Source organism: Falco punctatus, assembly GCF_963210335.1.
Source record: "Falco punctatus genome assembly, chromosome: 5".
In the NCBI taxonomy this organism is placed as follows: Eukaryota; Metazoa; Chordata; class Aves; order Falconiformes; family Falconidae; genus Falco; species Falco punctatus.
In genome coordinates this window covers 52562111-52579707 of record NC_137584.1, presented here as the reverse complement: position 1 = coordinate 52579707, position 17597 = coordinate 52562111, and the positions used below count along the sequence as shown (strand labels likewise).

General features: G+C 45.6%; 1 protein-coding gene across 1 annotated transcript in view; it reads right to left on the bottom strand.

Annotated features, from left to right (window-relative positions):
* Positions 1–1394: 1394 nt before the first annotated feature.
* The window catches only part of LOC308064922 (p53 apoptosis effector related to PMP-22-like), a 58880-nt gene continuing 42677 nt past the window's right edge, over positions 1395–17597 (bottom strand). Inside the window, exon 3 of the mRNA XM_080390196.1 lies at positions 1395–17597. This exon is cut by the window's right edge and continues 20178 nt beyond it. The gene's annotated coding sequence lies outside the window, so the exon portion shown is untranslated.

The following is a 17597-nucleotide window of genomic DNA, read 5'->3' as shown; positions in this document are numbered from 1 at the left end:
TGTCTCCTGCCCAGCCTGGCCACTCGCCCCTACCCCAAACTGTGCAGTGAAGCAAGAGCTGGGTGTGAGTTTCTAACCACTCACACCACCCCAGTCACCCACAAGGCGGGTAGGGTTTTTGCCATTAAATTCTGGTTCATCCATCTCAGCTTTTCTCAGAATGATTCTCTAGAGAGCTGGAGGTGCAAGTCTGGATGGACAAGTTTACACCGCACCAGTCTCTAGGAGCAGGCTGGTGTGCAGAACTGTGCTTAGCCTTGCTCACAGCAAATGAACCAGGGTATCTGTGCTCTAAATATTTCCAGACTTTGGAGTTTCAAGGGAACTGTAACTACAAATTTAAGAGGAAAAATTTTGTGTAACAAAATTTTCCTGAAAAAATGTGATCAGGGTGAAGAAAGAGAAAGCAGTTTTGTTACTTTTTTTTTTTTTCCACACTGCAGCTTATCATTGTAAAATTATCTCTGTCAAAACAACATAAACTTTTTGTAATATCATTGTACCTAATGTCAAAACCTAAAAGTTAAGTCCTTACCTGGCACATTACAATGTTACCGAAAGGCTGAATAAAAAGGACAGCTTATATTTACAGTGTATCTTGCTTTGCTCCATAACTAATGTAGGCTACTTAACCAAAGAAACAGGTGAAAGGAAAATGAGGTCTTGCTTACAACATTATTTATCTGTTCACCAGAACTCAGTTTACCACATAAAGATAGTAACTGCAATTAAAAAGCCACCATATTGCTGAATAACAGTGAGAAACAGGAAAAGGTAAGTCACACCACACCCAGAAACTTCTCTTGCACAGTCACAGAATAACCTGAATTTCCTGAACAAATGACAGGTGATTTTTTCCAACCTTCAAATACTCATTTTTGTCCTACTTCTAGCTTAATCAAAGATCATGTGAAAACCTTAGCAAAAAAATTCACCCTTAAATACTCACCCAGACTGGAGAAGTCTGTCCTCTATGCCCATGGGCAGTGCGGTGCATGGGCTCACCACAGCAGAGGGTCTACCCCTGTCCCACCTCCTCTGTCCCTCTACACGTGCCGTGGTAGGTGGGAGCGGCTCCTCTACTATTTTTGCTTGGACCATCTCCAGATCCTGCTATTCAGAGGAACATGAGTACAAAAGCATATTTTATTTCATTTGATCAATACCCACTTGAGAGTAACAAAGGATTACTTCAACAGTTGTCCCCTACTTTTCCCCTGGGTATTAAATTATGCACACTCCTCCCCACCCCTTGTCAATGAGACACAGAGACACAGAGGAACCTAGGCACTGATGATGGCTCATCCGCACAGATTTCATGTGGCTTGTTATCACAAGGCAGGGTTTGGCAGATCATGCAGCTATTTTTGCTAAACAAAGTGGTTTATTCTGACTTCTGTCCTTTTTTTTTTTTTTTTTTTTTTTTTTTCGTTCAAAGTACAGGATTTCCACAGATGACATGTTTTTAAAAAAAAATTCTCCCAAATTTTAGATGGTATCTCTCCTCCCTAAAACCTCACTAATGTAAAATCTAAGTTGTAAGTATATCATGATTCATGTAACCTCTTCCTTTCCCATGTGAAAATAGTTCTTGTTTCTCAGACAACATCTAGGGGGTTTTCACACATGCCTGTGTACCTTAGGTGCAAAAGTTTGTACACAAGTCTCAGTTTTTCTTTATTTCAGTTCAGGATGAGTTGTTGTAGACTCTCTTGTTTTAGACAGCTCTTATCTCCAGCTGCATCTCTCCAAGCAATATGAAAATACTGTCATATTTTTCCAAAATGTCACAGGTACTTCCATGCATTTCATAAGTGATTGCTGTCAGAAGATGTCAGATGGGAAGCAGGCCTTTGGCTGGAGCAGCACATCACACATGCGTCTGATGTCCTCAAACGATGCCTTCAGTTCCCACTACTCCATCATCTTCCAGGGGCTGGCAGATCTCAGTTTTGCTGCATCCATGGTCTCTCACTCGCTCTGGTGTCCCAGTGTCTCCACCTTCGTGCTTTCCAATCACAGAGGCTTGTTGCTGCCCGTCCATGCCAGGACGGCATTGGGTGTGCTGAGGACCCCGAGCCAGCCAGGGCACCAGGGCAGTGCCCACAGTCGGCACAGCTGCCATCGTGCAGTGAGAGTGCTGTCACACTGCTGGCTGAGAAAAGTTTCCTTGTGGGTAGATTCTCCTTCCCAGTTCCTCTTTTGCCATTTTTTGCCTCCCCCTTTCTTGTCACAGCCTTCTCCTGCCTGCTTGGCCAGCGGCCTGCCTGCCGGCCCGCTGCATTTCGCCCTCCCCTCTGCAAACAGGCACGTTACTCCATGACCAGTGCCCACCTCAGTCTGCCCCAAATGCCCAGCTTTCCAGCATACGATCCTTGTTGGCCTGCCCCTCGCCCCACAGCCACTGCTGCCTCTGCTGCCTCTCAGTGCTCCTCTGCCTCTTTAAGAAGGTATGCATCAAGAGGGAAGAAGTGTTTGGTTTTTTTCTAGGAGGTTATTTAAGGCTGCCTGTTGCTTAATTAAGAAATGTTTCCACTAAGTGATTAGCAGCCTACCCAGCTATGAGTATCTTTTATTCACCCTGTGCTTAGGAGCACACCCAGACTTTGGGCTTTATGCTGAGCTATTTGCACGTATTTGCTGCAGTTGTTTTCAGTGGAAAAGGCTGAAGACATATTCATCTTCTGAGAAGAGCTGTGGGAAGGTCTCAGGAATGGCTGGCCCCAGAGAAGCTGCGTCCATCCCCTCGCCCCACATGTGACAGACCAAAGGGGCTCCACCTCGCCTGGGTAAGGCAGGGCTGGCTCTTGCACTGTCCGACTGCACCATCCATGTTTTGGAGAATGTGATGTGGGTGTACAACCTCACCCTGCCTCTTGCTAACCAGAACAACCAGCCCTGCAGCCACTCTGGTGTGAGATAAGGTTTTATTTCTAACCATAACACAAGCATGGGACAATGCTACCTAATGGTCAATAAAAGAGAAAATATTCTCTAGACGTCAGAGAAACAATCTAGTCATCTGTAATCCTCTACAGATGTCTTCTATACCTGCCTTTTCTGAGGCTTCACCTCCCCACCTCTCTACCTCCTCACTCAGACTGACCAGCAGTGTGCCCACACGTCCCATAGAGCCAGCAGCTCACACAGGTCCAGGTCCTTTGAGAGCTGCTGTGCTCTACTTAGGTGATCAAGGCTAAAACTGGCACAAGAGCTTGGGACACTTGCTCCCTGAAGAATCACCTCCTGCCATTAAACTTTGCTCTTCCCCACCCCCCCACCCCCCCCAGCTTGAGAAGTCACATAGCTGCTATTTGTAAATATTTCCTCCCTCTTCAATAATTTTCTCCATGTCCCCTCCTTTTCATAAAAAGGAATCCAGGTGCCTCCTGGTTCTTCCAGCATCTGTTGAAGGTAGAGAAAAACACTACAAGCTTCAGCAGCTGACAGTCATGCATTACAGAGTCCAATAAAATTTTAAAATACCACAGCAATAAGCAAGATATAGCTATGTGGGCTACAGCTCACTCTTCAGAACATCATGAGAAAAGGAACATATATTTCTTTCTAAAAGCAAAATAGAGGGATAATGTGCTTTAGATGAATCAGGAAACCAACCCCTACTTGCCTGAGCACTTTATTTATGGACTCCATTGTTGTCAGCTCGAAGGAGGCAGACAGTCAGCTTGAAGGAGGCAGACAGTCAGTGACAGTTTTCCCAGTGACTGGTGTCACTTGGCGTCTCTCAGGTTCAAACCCATCACTCTGAGGGCTGGGTTACCAGCACAGCAGAGGAAAGCCTGACCATCTAAGCATACTCATTCATTGATTAAAACTGCAAAAGGAGAAGATCAGAGAAGAATCTCTTTTCCTCTTAAACTTCATGCAAATTTCAATGTTGAGACTGAAAGTGACCTAAATAGCCATTAATATATATATTATTACTGTCCTAAGGGGCACCACCAGCCAGGCAAGGTGCCGTTCATCAATACACTTCAGTTCTTGCTGAAAGTTGTAGAAATCCCACTGCTACAGGCTCCTCTCTACCTGTATTTTTACTGCTTGACATCCTTTTCCTCAGGAAAGTTTCACCACCACTTGCTTACAGAAAACTGTACAGAGCTGACACGGCTTTGCCTCTGGCTGGAAAGCTTCCATTGCCATCCCTTCAAATCTGAACGTAAGAAGTGCACCAGCATCTGGGTTAACACCGCAAACTTTCTGACAAAGTGGCAGCTTTTCACTTCAAAACTTTTCTTATACCTTGATTGTTGGTGGAACAATCTGATACTAAAGATAGAAAAGGCTTGAAACTAAAAACACAGAACAGCCAGGCGTGTAGTGTGTGGTTGAACAAGGGGAAGTACTTGACCTCGTGGTACCCTGGGTTCCAGATGAGCAGCCCTGAGCCTTTTGGATCAGTATCTGACAGCTTGCTTTTTCGTCAGTGCTCATCCTTGACGTTATGTGTCATATCTTGAACTAAACAATATTAACAGTTTCATATAAGTGTTTGCTGATTGGCACCTATGACAGATGCTGAAGGAATGCAGAACAAACAGGATGTACCTGCAAGGAGCAAGGTACAGCTGCTTCAGCCCATTTAACATGCACTACTTTCAGCCAAGTAGAGAAAGAAGGAAAAGGTGAACAAAGTTTTCTTTAAGTGGAGAGAGGAAACAAGAGCATTAGAGTTCAGTTTCCACTATCTAGCATTTAGATTAATCCTTTCTAGAGGTCTGTCTGTGAATAAGACAATTTTGTGGGTTTAGGGGGATTCAAGGCAGTTCTTGAGTCTCCCACAATTTTCCTACATAACCTAGACAAATCATTTGACCTGTTGTGGTGGTCTGACCTTGGCTGAATGCTAGGTGCCCACCAAGCCACTCTATCACTCCCCTCCTCAGCAGGATGGGAAGGGGGAGAAAGTAACATGGGAGAAAAACCTTATGGCTCAAGATAGTTTTATAAAGTTTTATAAAGCAAAAGCAAAGGTTGTATGCAGAAGCAAAGGAAAACAAAAGCTTTTATTCTCTCCTTCCCATCAGCAGATGATGTCTGGCCACTTCACAGGAAGCCGGGCTATGGTACACGAAGCAATTGCTCTGGAAGACACAAGTTGTAAATAATGAATGCTCCCCTTTTCTCTGCCTTTCCCTTAGCTTTTATATCTGAGCAGAAGTCATATGCTACGGGACACCCCTTTGGTCAGTTTGGGTCAGCTGCCCTGACTATGTCCCCTCCCAAGACCTTGCCCACCCCCAGCCTGCTGGGGGGAAGAAGGTTGGAGAGACAGCCTTGGTGCTGTGCAAGGCTGCTCAGCAGCAGCCAAAACACTGCTGTGCTTTCACCACCTTTCTAGCTGCCAAGGCAAAGCACAGCACTATGGGTGCTGCTGGGGGGGAAATTAGCCCCATCTCGGCCAGACCCAAGACATCTATGAATGTTCCAGTTGTAGAGTTTTTTTTAATAGCAATCCTAGTAACATTGTCCTGCATAACATTCTCGTATACTAGATCAGGTGTTTGAGATATTCTATAAAAATGTATCTTATATATACATACTTAATCCTGCCTCCTAGAGCTGATGCAGCAACCAAAAGACACCATCATCTCTTGAAGGTACAATGTTTCTGTAAAAGAAGATGATGGCTGGAGCTAGGCTTATAGCTTCTCTAAGGAGAGGTTTGTAATCACAACTCATTTTCTGTTTGGCATCACAACAGGCAGTTTAATCAAGGACTGACTAGAGGTGCAAGATTAGCTTGACAGTCTGTTAAGAAATCCTTAATTTCCACATTTTAAAAAGCTGCAAACATGTATTTTCTCTGAATTTGCATGAGTCCTGGTCCTGTTATTGGAAACAACAGGCAGAACTTCAAAGACTTACTGGCAATCGACATAAATGGACAAAAAGTTAATAAATAAATCACCACTCAGCTTAAGAAAAAGTCTCTAGAGTAAGCTGTGTAACTCCTGATTTGCATCATCTGAAATTTATACTGATTTCTATTGCCATGACATTAACAAAAAATTTTTAAGAACTTTTTGCATAATTTTTATGAAGTGTTGTAAATTTGCAGTCACCAGTTTCACGTGATAGACTCTGGAGAAAGAGCCTTTCTTTTACTGAAAGATTAAATGAAAGTAAAAGTTTGATTAAGCTACTTCAGTCTCAGCTAAATTTCATCTGAGACACTCAGCTAACACCAGTAGTTTCTTCTTGAATATAGTAGCTAGTAATCTAAATTGAAATCTCACTGCTGGATGGAGCAGTGAAAAGGTGTAGAAAAAACACCAATACTCTTCACCTGGGAATTTGCTACAAGATTTTTAAGAGAATTGTCACGGTCAACAAGATACACCAGTCCCTCCCTGTGGGCCAGTTATTTTGGTAGCTATTGACTGACCTGCCTGCCATTCCTCATCACTGTTTCTTTTTAACCTCTAGTAGTGCATATCAAAGTCCCCACAAGCAACAGCAACCAGGAACTCAGCCTTGTTGGGCAGGGAAGTATTTTTGGTGCCACAGTACTCTTCCAGGATACCCCAGCAGTTAACCCAGTGCTTTATCAAGTGCTTACATTTTACAGTTTTATGTCAAGAAACTGTAATCTGTTTAAAAGATTATTAGATATGGACACAGAAGAAAAGATTTCCTATCACCAGGTGCTCATCATAATGCTTGGTAACTGGGATACAGCATTGCTTCGGATTGGGCAGAATTGCCTGGAACTTCTGCTCGTCTCTTAAGATGAATCCATAATTTTCTCATTTTAAATGTACAAGAAACTGTTCAAACCTTTCTATTTTTTAAAATTACTGTTCTCTTTCTAATCTATGTAAAAACAAAAAAGCTGCCCTACAGGGCAAAAAATCTTCTTAAAACAAGTCATTTCATTGCCTGGCCAAGAATGAGATAGCTTCAGGAACAGTAGGTGGAAAAAAATTGCCATACTGAAGTCAGCGAGCAATTTTCCTCTTGCCTGTCTGTGAGGCCAGGTTTCCACATTCTGCCTATGAAATCAGCCTGGATATCATGATTAAAAATGCAGGAAGAAAATGCGTTATAAAAGTTAGTCACATCCAAAGTAGTTGAAAAAAAAACTGACAGAACACCTTTGAATTAAAAAATGCAGTGCTATCAAATCGTTATTTCACAATATCACACCAGTTCTACCAAAATTCTATTTCAGAGGAAATTACAAATTCCTGACATAACCATATGATCAGCTTAAATTTCTCATTTAAAAAAAAAAAAGAACACTGCAACTACAGGTTTTTGTTAAAGTGAAATTCCTGTGTGAGTCCAAGTTAGACTAATTGCAGATCTAGATTTCTTTTGCTGAACTGTCATCACTTGTCTAGCATTCTTCGGTGACAAGTTCAACATTCAGGTTTCAAAAATTTCAGAATCCTTTGAGAAAGAAAATCTTCAGCCCCTTTTAATGATTTTAAATTTGCTTTCTTAAAGGTTTTTAATATAACAATTTGATTTCTATATGGTAAAAGAAACAAAACAATGTTTAATATACAATTCTTCTTACTCCATGAGTGTTTTATTTCCTTTATAGATTGGATCAACATTTTCAGATATGGCAGACTAAAGTTAACTACCTATATCTGTATACACACCACCTCTGAAAATGCAAGATTAGTATTTATTTTCCTCAAGGAAGATGTCTGTGTTTATGTCAAATGGTAAAAGTGGATGTTACAGGGCATGGAAGTCCACATTGGCTAAGACATTGGCACTTCTGCTTTCACACACCCCCAGTAGGTATCAGGAGCTGGAAAAGCACTTAAAAGAGAGGAGTATATTTCCTATTAATTCCTGACAAACAAAATGGTAGAGGAAAAAACTTTCAGAGAATGCTAAATGGCAGCACCTTGCTGCAGTCATATTGCATGATGGGGTTCTTATCCCCACCCTGTTGCCCAGGGCCATCGCGTTACCATTCTGCATGGACTGCATTGCAGCTGAACAGGACTGTTGTAATTTATGACCCGGCCTGGGAGACACAACAATCCCTACCCTGCAGTCACCTCCTCTGCCCTAGCGTGCTGGCCCCTTGCTGTGTCTGTGGTCGGCTCAAAGCAGTGTGGATGTGCTGCCAAGCCATTGGGAACCATTGAAATAACTCACCTGTAAGTAACTTGCTTATGTAGTAGGCACATGATTTAATTTTCATTGGCCTTAACTTTCTATCTGCCTGATCCACTGCAATCATTGCATCATTTCAAGTTTCACTGTAGATGTTTTCACTTTATTAAGGTCCTATTTTAGATGCCATCTAGAACCCAGGGCCTGACAGGATTGTCACAGTATAATTAACATTCGAAAGCGTTTCAAAGGCTTGCTAAGTATAGACAGCATAACTGGATTGAAGTTTTACTTTCTAGGTTGCAGTGACCAGAGGTCTTTTGTTTCTGACTTTCACTGTAAGCCTAACTGACCACAGCAATACCTTTGCTGTTAACAGAACTAATTTTTCATTTTCCCCAGGAACAAAAAGTTCACTGTGATTCCTCAGGCATGAATCACTGGGTATTCTGTGGAGAAAAGACAATACACCACTGAAGGTTTTGGAAGCGCCCCCAAGCTATCTTTACCTTGATTTGGCAATAGTGAGACAAGCCACGGTCAGTTTTGAGAAGGAAGTGTTCCAACAGCAATGCAGATATAGCCAGTGAAAAAATACTACATTCCCAGATTTCATAGGAGCTAGTATGGATGCACCGGCTACACCCACATTACAAACCCTTCCCTTCTTTGCCTAGGTGTTCACCTGGGGTCCTGTCTGAAATGACAGCCAGTGCACAAACCTTTCTGGCACCTTTGACAAGATGCCTCCATCACACAAACTAAACCCATAATGTCCTCACCAGATGTATCCTCTGGCTCTTGAAGTCCTTCTCAGACAAATGACCCTACCCACAGCTGCCTTTGCTGTCATGGTGGTGTACGAAACTGAGGAACAGGGAGAAAAGAAACTGCCAGATCTACAGAGCTGTCTGCACAGGCAGAGAGACCTTCACAAGGCTGGCCTGCCATTTTATCACTAGGGCTGTGAATCTGTGACTAGTGAGAGTAAAAGATCCCAGTCAGCCACCCTTGATACACGGCAGATCGGTAAAGCTGACAGTGGTCAACACGGGGTTACTGAGATAAAACACAAACAAGATACCTTTTTGGTTTACTCGTGTCCACAGAAGTGTAATAGACAAAGGACAACTAGCCTTCTTTGACCTAGGTTTGAGGACACGTGGGTGTAGGGAAGGGTGTCGTTTTAATGTTCTCCTTTTTGTCTCTCACTAACCAAATCTATTCCAAGAGGCAATAAATTACATTGGTTTTCCCACGCTGAGTCTGTTTTGCTCACAACAGTAATAGGCAAGCAATGTCCTTGCCTTTATCTTGGCCCATGACCTTTCTCATGCTATTTTCTCTCTCTGCCCTACTGGAGGAAGAGGAGAGGGAGGAGAGGATTGAGCAGCTGGGTGGCAATTTGGCTGTCAGCCAAGATTAACCCACTGCCATCCTCTTTTGGCATATGTGGACCTCTCCTTTGTAAGAAGGGGCAAAGATGTGGTACTTTTGCCTTACCCTTCCTCTGCCACCCAAAAGCATGGCTGGCACAGCCATAGCATGACCAATACTCCATATCTGGGACTTCTAGCAACATCTCAAGCTGAGGCAGGAGCACCTCCCCATAGTCCCAACGGGAAATGTCATCCTTAGCCTCTGTTAGAATTAGGCTGGGTCTAGCACTAGAGGACAGCTCAGGACCTACATGCTCAGGCTCAGTGCTTACACGCTTAGGCTCAGTGCTGACCAAGGGGCCTTGTTCAGGCTGGCTTTGTGAAGAGCTACTGCACAAACCTGCACTGCGCTGCACCCCACAACCCTCCTCACCTGGGGTAGCCCGACCACCAAGGCACAGAATAACCAAGATTGCTTATATAGCCAAAATCTTGTCATGGTGGGTTGTCCTGCCTCTTTGGCCTGTCCACATGAATTTGTCCATGAAAAAACTGATTGAGTTTATAAAAAAGCTTATAAAAATAACAATGCATCTTGAGTATGGATTATAGAGCAGCGAGAACGTATGTGTGGTCTTTTGTTACTGAATACAGCCATCTAGTGGTTAATTCTTATTCATTCCCTACATTTTTCAAAGACAACTACAGACCAAGAGGATGAGGGTGCACAAGCCGGAAAATTGCCTTCCTCCTTGTAAAGCACATGAGTTACCCCTGAGGTCTGACTTGAAGAGGTCACCTAGCCACTTGTGACTATGGGTAGTCTTTCAAAACAAAAGCCGCAGTAGGTTCTGGGCACTGAACGTCCACCAATACCAGATAGGTAATTCCTGACAGAAATGGCAACAGTTCTACCACTCCTTGTATTCATTCAGTGTTTATGTGATTACATATCTATAAAAATCCCATACCCAAACACTTAACTTCCTGGTGTACTTTCGGTTCTTTGCCTTTACATATAAGAGGTTCATTTCCTACATAAAGTATTTTGTTACTTATTTTCTGAAAAAATCCTAAGCTATTTTAGCATTTCTACTTTGGGTCAGAGAAATGTTCATTCAAGAGTCTTAAAGAAATGTGTAAAAACTGAAATAGAAAAGAAGAGCACAAGTATGCAACATGTTTATTTTGTGTAGCTTGGTTCACACATCCTAAACAGGTTGTGGGAGATTACTTAGTATTTGGCTAATAGTCAAATAATAAAATAATTAAAAGGAACTGCAGAAGAAACTGCAGAAATATTTAACAATTGATGTAATTCATATTACCACCTGAATGCTAGGAAAGCTTGCTGGTAGGCCCGAATTTCAGCTTCTATTTCCTGTTAAATTACTGTCACAGGGTAAGAGAATTCAACCAGTTTCCTATTTCTGTTCTATCTTCTCCCTTTGACTTCCAAGAAGATGCCAGCTGATCCCTGGTCTGGGACAGGTATCACCACACACACCACCCTCTCTGCCCTGTGCTCAGGAAGCAGTTGCCCATGGACCATGCAGAGGGTGGCAGTATGAAGAAGGCGTTTATTGCAGCAGAAGGAAAGAAAAAGCAGGTTTAGTCATTTAGACCCAGCCATAGGTCCCGCAGTGCTATGCTGCCTTATGTGCCGCGTAAGCTATTAGGGGCCCTGCGCAGCTATACCAACCCAGAGCAATGCATGAAAGGAGAAAGGATCCCCCCATCCATCTCTTAATGGTGCTTGCTTTAACCAGAGCCACGCTTCGCAGTCTAGCCCTTAAACTGTCAAAAATAAAATGAAATAGCATAACCCTCAGTGCCTATGTTTGTATTCTCATATCAATACAGCTTGCTCCACCTTGCATGGCAACCTGTCTACAGAAACAAACCAGCATTTTAATATGAAATGCATACAAATGAGCCAAAGCCTATTTTAGCAGGTTATGCCTCATCAGGAAGACAGTCCCTTTCAGGCACATGTTATTAACATAGGAAAACACACGAATTTACACAGGTTTATGAGAAAAATGTAGACATCTAGGGCCAGAGGAAGCATTCCAGTTCCCTGGTTCAACCTTATGTATCACATCAGCAATACTATTTCACTGGTAGCTTTTGCTTTGATTGCATTTGAGTGTAAATATTATTCTGCCTTGCAGGAAGGCAACAGGCTGGTCCTGCTGAGCTCTCCGTTCAAGCTCACACACTTGCAGGTCAGTCATGTTTCTGCCACTCATAACCTCACAGCCCAGGGATTTGAGTGCCCGTAAGCCAAGACCCAGGTTTACAAGGCATGGTTGCATGACCCTGGTGCAGCTTTAGTGAGGACACAGCGATCAGCTGTTGGGAAGTACCTAAGCTAAAGTACTTAGTATGGCCAGCAGGTCGAGGAAGGTTGTCCTCCCCCTCTACTCTGCCCTGGTGAGGCCCCATCTGGAGTGCTGTGTCCAGTTCTGGGCTCCCCAGTCCAAAAGAAACAGGGAATTACTGGAGAGGGTCCAGCGGAGAGCTGCACAGATGATGAGGGGACTGGAGCATCTCCCTCATGAGGAAAGGCTGAGAGAGCTGGGCCTGTTGAGCCTGGAGAAGACTGAGAGGGGACCTTATCAATGCACAGAAATATCTTAAGGGCGAGTGTTAAGAGGATGGGGCCAGGCTCTGTTCAGTGGTGCCCAGCAATAGGACAAGGGGCAGCAGGCACAAACTGAAACACAAGAAGTTCCACCTGAATATGAAGAAGAACTTTCCCTTGAGGGTGACAGAGCACTGGAACAGGCTGCACAGAGAGGCTGTGGAGTCTCGTTCTCAAAAGGAGAAAATTCAAAACCCACCTGGATGCAACTCTGTGCAACCTGCATAACCCCCTAAGAAATACAACAGGGTGAAAACAGCTCAACAGAACCAAGCATCGGCCTGTTCTGAGGACTGATGGAGGCTGCCGTTTCCCCTCTGCACTGAGAGCTGCCAGGCTAGCGGGGACACATCGTGTGTCTGCATGCCAAAATGCAGTCCAGTAGTGCATTAGCCCAGCTATCTTCCGTGCATTTCAGACAACAGATTATCCCTGTATACGCATACAGTTGCACATACCCTGCTTGCACAACCTTCACGTACAGCAAGAGATACCTGAGCAAAAGCAAACCAATGAAGGGATGTTTTCAAATCATACTGTGCTGAGAACATCCTACTGTCCGTAAGAACATAATACTGATACAGTGTGATGTTAGCATCAGGATCTCCATAGAGAACAAAGGGCTTAGGGTCCTCTTGTTGCAAGCTCTTTTATTTACTGCTGTTTAGTGTCTCTGAGCTTTGGAGCATTACAGGGCTGTCTGGGAGCTCTGTGGGTGGATGTGCTCGGCATCCCAAAAAAGCTGCACCCTGAAGCAGCCGGTGGGGTCACAGCTCACAGCTCCTCTGGGGATGAGGTTTAGCTGGGGTGGGCTGGCTGGGCTTCCACTGAGCAGGTGAAGCTCTCGCCATGCAGCCAGCCTGTAGTATCTTCCTCCCCTTGGACAGAGGTCACGGGTCCATCTGTCTGTCCCCATATGGGGAAGGCCTAGCTTTACATCCAAGGTACTTCTGGGAGCCTGTCCCAGGTTTCATATGAGTTTCTTTAGCTGCGTGGCACGTTGCAATTGGAGAAGGCATTTTCCAAGCTGTGTGAGGCAAGAAGGTGGCCTAAGCAGTTGCCTGGCTGCTGCTGATTCCTTCTCGCAGGAAGACAAGAGGTGCAGCCAGGCTGGCCGGAGCGCTGTGGGTGCCCCGGCGAGCCCCGCTGCCCCTACCCGGCGCTTGGGAGCTCCAGGCACAGGGGACTGGCCGCTGCCGGGCCCCGGGCTGCCACCAGGTGCCACAGGGCTCTGCGATAGGTTCCTGGCCTGTCCCCTCTTGCTGTTTAACACTTCAAAGAAAAATTAAAAGCTGTGCTCTGCAGCGCTCTCACAGCCACGAGAAATCCCCGGCCTGGGACAAGGTCTTAAACGACTGATTGCCCAAAGCAGAAAGGCTCCCGTCAGCGCTGGCTCTGTGTTTGCGTTGGTTCTGGGGCGGGCCCGGCTGGCGAGGCCTGGCCCTGCCCTGCCCTGCCCGGCGCGGCCCTGCCCGCCGCGGGGAGCGCCTGGCCCGGCGCCGGTGCCGGCTCCCCTCTGCTCCCGCCTCCCGCCGCCCGGCAGCGCCGCCGGACGCCGCCAGGGGGCGAGCGTGGGCAGCCCCGCCGCAGCGGGGGCAGGCCCAGGGCGGGGGCAGCCGCGCCGGGGGGGCGGCAGCAGCCCGGGAAGCCGTTTCACTCCGCACCGAATGCCTGTAGGGAAGCACTGCTCCGTCCGCACTGCTGAATCCCTAGGCCATGCCTGTAGGGAAGCACTGCTCCGTCCTCACTGCAGAATCCCTAGGCCGGAGTACGCGGCGGTTTAGGCAGGGAGGTGGCAGCTGGTGGTTTCTAGGGAGTGGCAGCCATTCACCTCAGAGGGAGTCTCACTGCGAAAGTAAACGTTCAGCTGTTTTATTATTCACCTAGAACGTGGCGGAGCGCCACGTTCCGGGGGACGCAAGGGGCAGGGATGGGCGCGGGGCCTGCCGGCGTCCCTGCCGATCCATAAACGCCGTTACCGGAGAGCCACCGGCACCGATGGCCTCAGGCCCGGACCTCCCGCCTTCCCCTGGGCCACGGAAACGTCTTTCCCCGGGCCCTGCCCTGCCCGGCCCGGCCTTCCTCGCTGTGTGGCAACTTTCTTGTGCCTTGAAATAAAGCTTTGCTGGCCATCACGGCTCCGGCCGCAGTAAGCAGTCACATCCTAGGTCTTGAGACAGGACAAAAATTGCTGTCTCTCACCTTTGGCACCATTTGGTATCAAAGAGATCTGGCCAGCTCAGGCATTTTCCTGGGTTTTGTGTGCAGTCATTCCCAACTTTTTTAGTCCCTAGGGTCTCACTCTTTCAGCAGAAGCACCCTCTCTTTATCACCTGAGAAGAAACAGGCACAAACGCACAGTCATTACCTCACATCAAAGAAAAGCGTGTCATTTTGCATGGCAAACCTCCCCACGGTATGGCTGGGAATTCAGTAACTGCCCCAGCAAAGGCTGGAAGTGGCGCTGGCTGCAGCCACCTCAGAGAGCAGCTCTGCCCCCGGGCCTGGCTGCAGGGCTTGGGGTCACCCGTGCATGCTGGCGCACACAGAAGTTCACAACCTTTCAGTATATTTATGCCTCCGGTTTGCTCGTAATTATTCTCTGTGCTTTTGCATGAGAACTAATGTTGAAGACTCTGAGCTGGGATCCCAAAGTAATTATTTCCCTAGTAGACATAATCCTCAGAATTAAGGCTGGCAAGGACACTCCTCTAAAGCAGACAAGGCCTTGCCTGGGGAAATTAATTTAAATTACTTTGGTGAATGACTGATTTTTCCATATTAGGGAGACCATGGTTTTTCATGCAGTGTAAATCCTTAGGGTCTCCATCATGTTTTTTAAGATAAAGGAAATAATCCAGATTTTTTGCCAAATTCCAATCTGTGTGTCTTCATCCACCCTGCTGGAAGTTCCCCTGCACGTTCAACCACTGTTGTTGTTTCTGCTAATGCAACATATAGGTACTTTCCCAATGGTTGCCCACTGCTGTGGTATGCTGCAAATCAGCTCCTTTATTAGGACCTGGGCAGCTTGGAGAGGTGAAAAGTAGACGAGCATACAAAATGGTGATATTAGACTCTTTTCAAAAGAAAGCTGCTACAGTGGACACATTTCTGCAAGTCTTTCCAAAAGATGTACAGGCACAAAATTAACCCCCAGCACCAAATGCAGGCCACCTTGTTCTTTCTTGGAGTATGGTCTAACTCCAGAGTTAGGGCAGTGGAGTGTGACTGACAGAAAAGTGAGATAAGGAAACAGTATTTCAGTGCAGAGCTGCAACTTTGTGTAATAAGCCCTTTGATCATGTTCTCCCTCCTGTGCTGTGAATATGGCTCCAACAAAAGGAGGCAGAAACTAATCTCAAATTGTTCAGCCACTTTTTGCTTCAGTGCCTGAACGTGCCTAACCAATTTGACAAGACAGCAGCTTCCATCAAGGATATAATGCCATGATTATTCATGGGCAATTCCCTCAGTGCAGTGGAATTTAGGAGCTGGAGATGAGGAGTTGGAGAGTTGTACATGCTTTCTGCTTTTCTGTGCGTGCAGGGAGGTGGGACAGGCAAATTGGCAGGCACTTTCTGATTGAAACCACCCCGACTTGGGTGGAGCAGCCATTACACAGCTCTAGTTGATGGTTTCACCCTGTCACTAGGCCAAGGGAAGGAAATTAAACTGCCTGGAGTTGCTACAATTAGACATTAATCTCTTCCTCACTGCTGATTAACTCCTTCATGCCACACTGCCTACGGAATAATTTGTTACTTGGCTGTAAACATGGATCTCTAACAGCTTACTGCCCCTCCTGCAAGCATGGGAGCAGTGACTCTTCTTCATGAATCGACAGCTTTTCGGAGGGACTTGACAGAAATGGTACCATCTCCTTTGCCCCAGGACCACCACAGAGCTGGCTGGGGCAGTTGCAGCAGCTTGAGAAGACACTGGCTCCAGGAGAAAGGATGCATCCAAGAGAGATGGAGATCTCTGCCATGGTTCTTAAAGTGCTTTTAGAGGAAAGATGGTGCCTGCCAGGATACTGACGGCATTTGTTCGTGTTTCCTTTGTGCCTTTGGGAGGCCTGAAGCTGATTCCCTAAGCAACAGATAATCAGAATGTGGTTATAATGTGGTTAAGATTTTCAGTAGCTGGATGGGAGCCAGAATGTATCTGTACAAGCTAAAATTATATGGTTAGACATGATTAATGTTGGCCTTGCATTGGTTGGAAAGGAATCATTTAGGTAACTACTTTATCCCTAACTCAGAGGGCATGACATGTCAAGTATTTTTCTCATTGTTCTAATGTCTATAACTTCACAACCTTTCAGTACATTTATGACTGACATTTGCTCATAAATATTCTCCTCTCACTCTTCGATATTGGGTAGAAAGGTGGAGATATTAAAAAGATGCAGGTAATGAAATTGCGCATTGTCAGAATGAAGTGCACAGATTCAGATCAGCAAACCCCTATTTGGCTGCTCTCTGCTCCTGAAGGTTTCTAAATACCACAAGTGCCTTGCTTTTGACAGGCTCCAGCATGCAGAGTAGTCACAAGGCCATGGGACCACTAGATTCAGCTGCTTCCCATAAAAAACTGATTATAAGTCCTCTCATGTTGAGTCTTGTGGCTTCACATCCCACTGGTCTATAGAGGTAGCACAGTTCTGCAGCACAGTGATGAAGATGATCATGTGGCAGAGAAGGGAGAAGACATGGGAAACTGGATTATAGCCACCTCTGTCCATGAGCATGAACATACATACATATCCATAACTATGTAACAGTTCTCAGCTCATGGGACCTACAGCACGGACATGGACAGCGACAACCATCTGCTACCGCAGGATGCAGAGAAGTTAACACCGTTGCTACATTTTCTCTATCCCTTCCTACAAAAGGGAAGAAATTATTCTGTTTACATACAAGGAATAAATTCTGCCTTACAGAGCTATGAAATCTGAACTATTTACCAAATTTACTCCTTAAGCATAACCAGTACTTTCAGAAAAGGCAGAATCTTAGGGCTTCCCTCGGGTAAGGCATGCTAATGTCTGAGCTCAGGGCAGTGATCTCTTCCATCTCTTGCTTTGCTCTTTTACTTACCTTTTCCTCTGCAGTGTCTCCACCTCTGATGTGAGCCTAAGTGCCACCTGACAGAGGGGAGCAGACAAGCAGGGGGAGCTCCAGGGTTTGAGCTCTCCCAGGCAGGCAGCAGGGGTAATTCCATGCGGCTTCCCACCCTGGGAGCCAGCAGCATGTCTCCTTGCTGAATGTATAAATGTAAGAGGTTACCAGCTCCCTCAGTGTCAGAATTACCACTGCTCAGATTACGAAGCTGTTGGTATCTGTGTTAACAGAGATGTAAAATTATAGGTCCCACATGGAGAAAAATATATTTCTCAGCCCTGAAGAGTATATAACATTACAACAAATGCAATTTTGAAGGCGTGCTCTTGCCTTCAAATG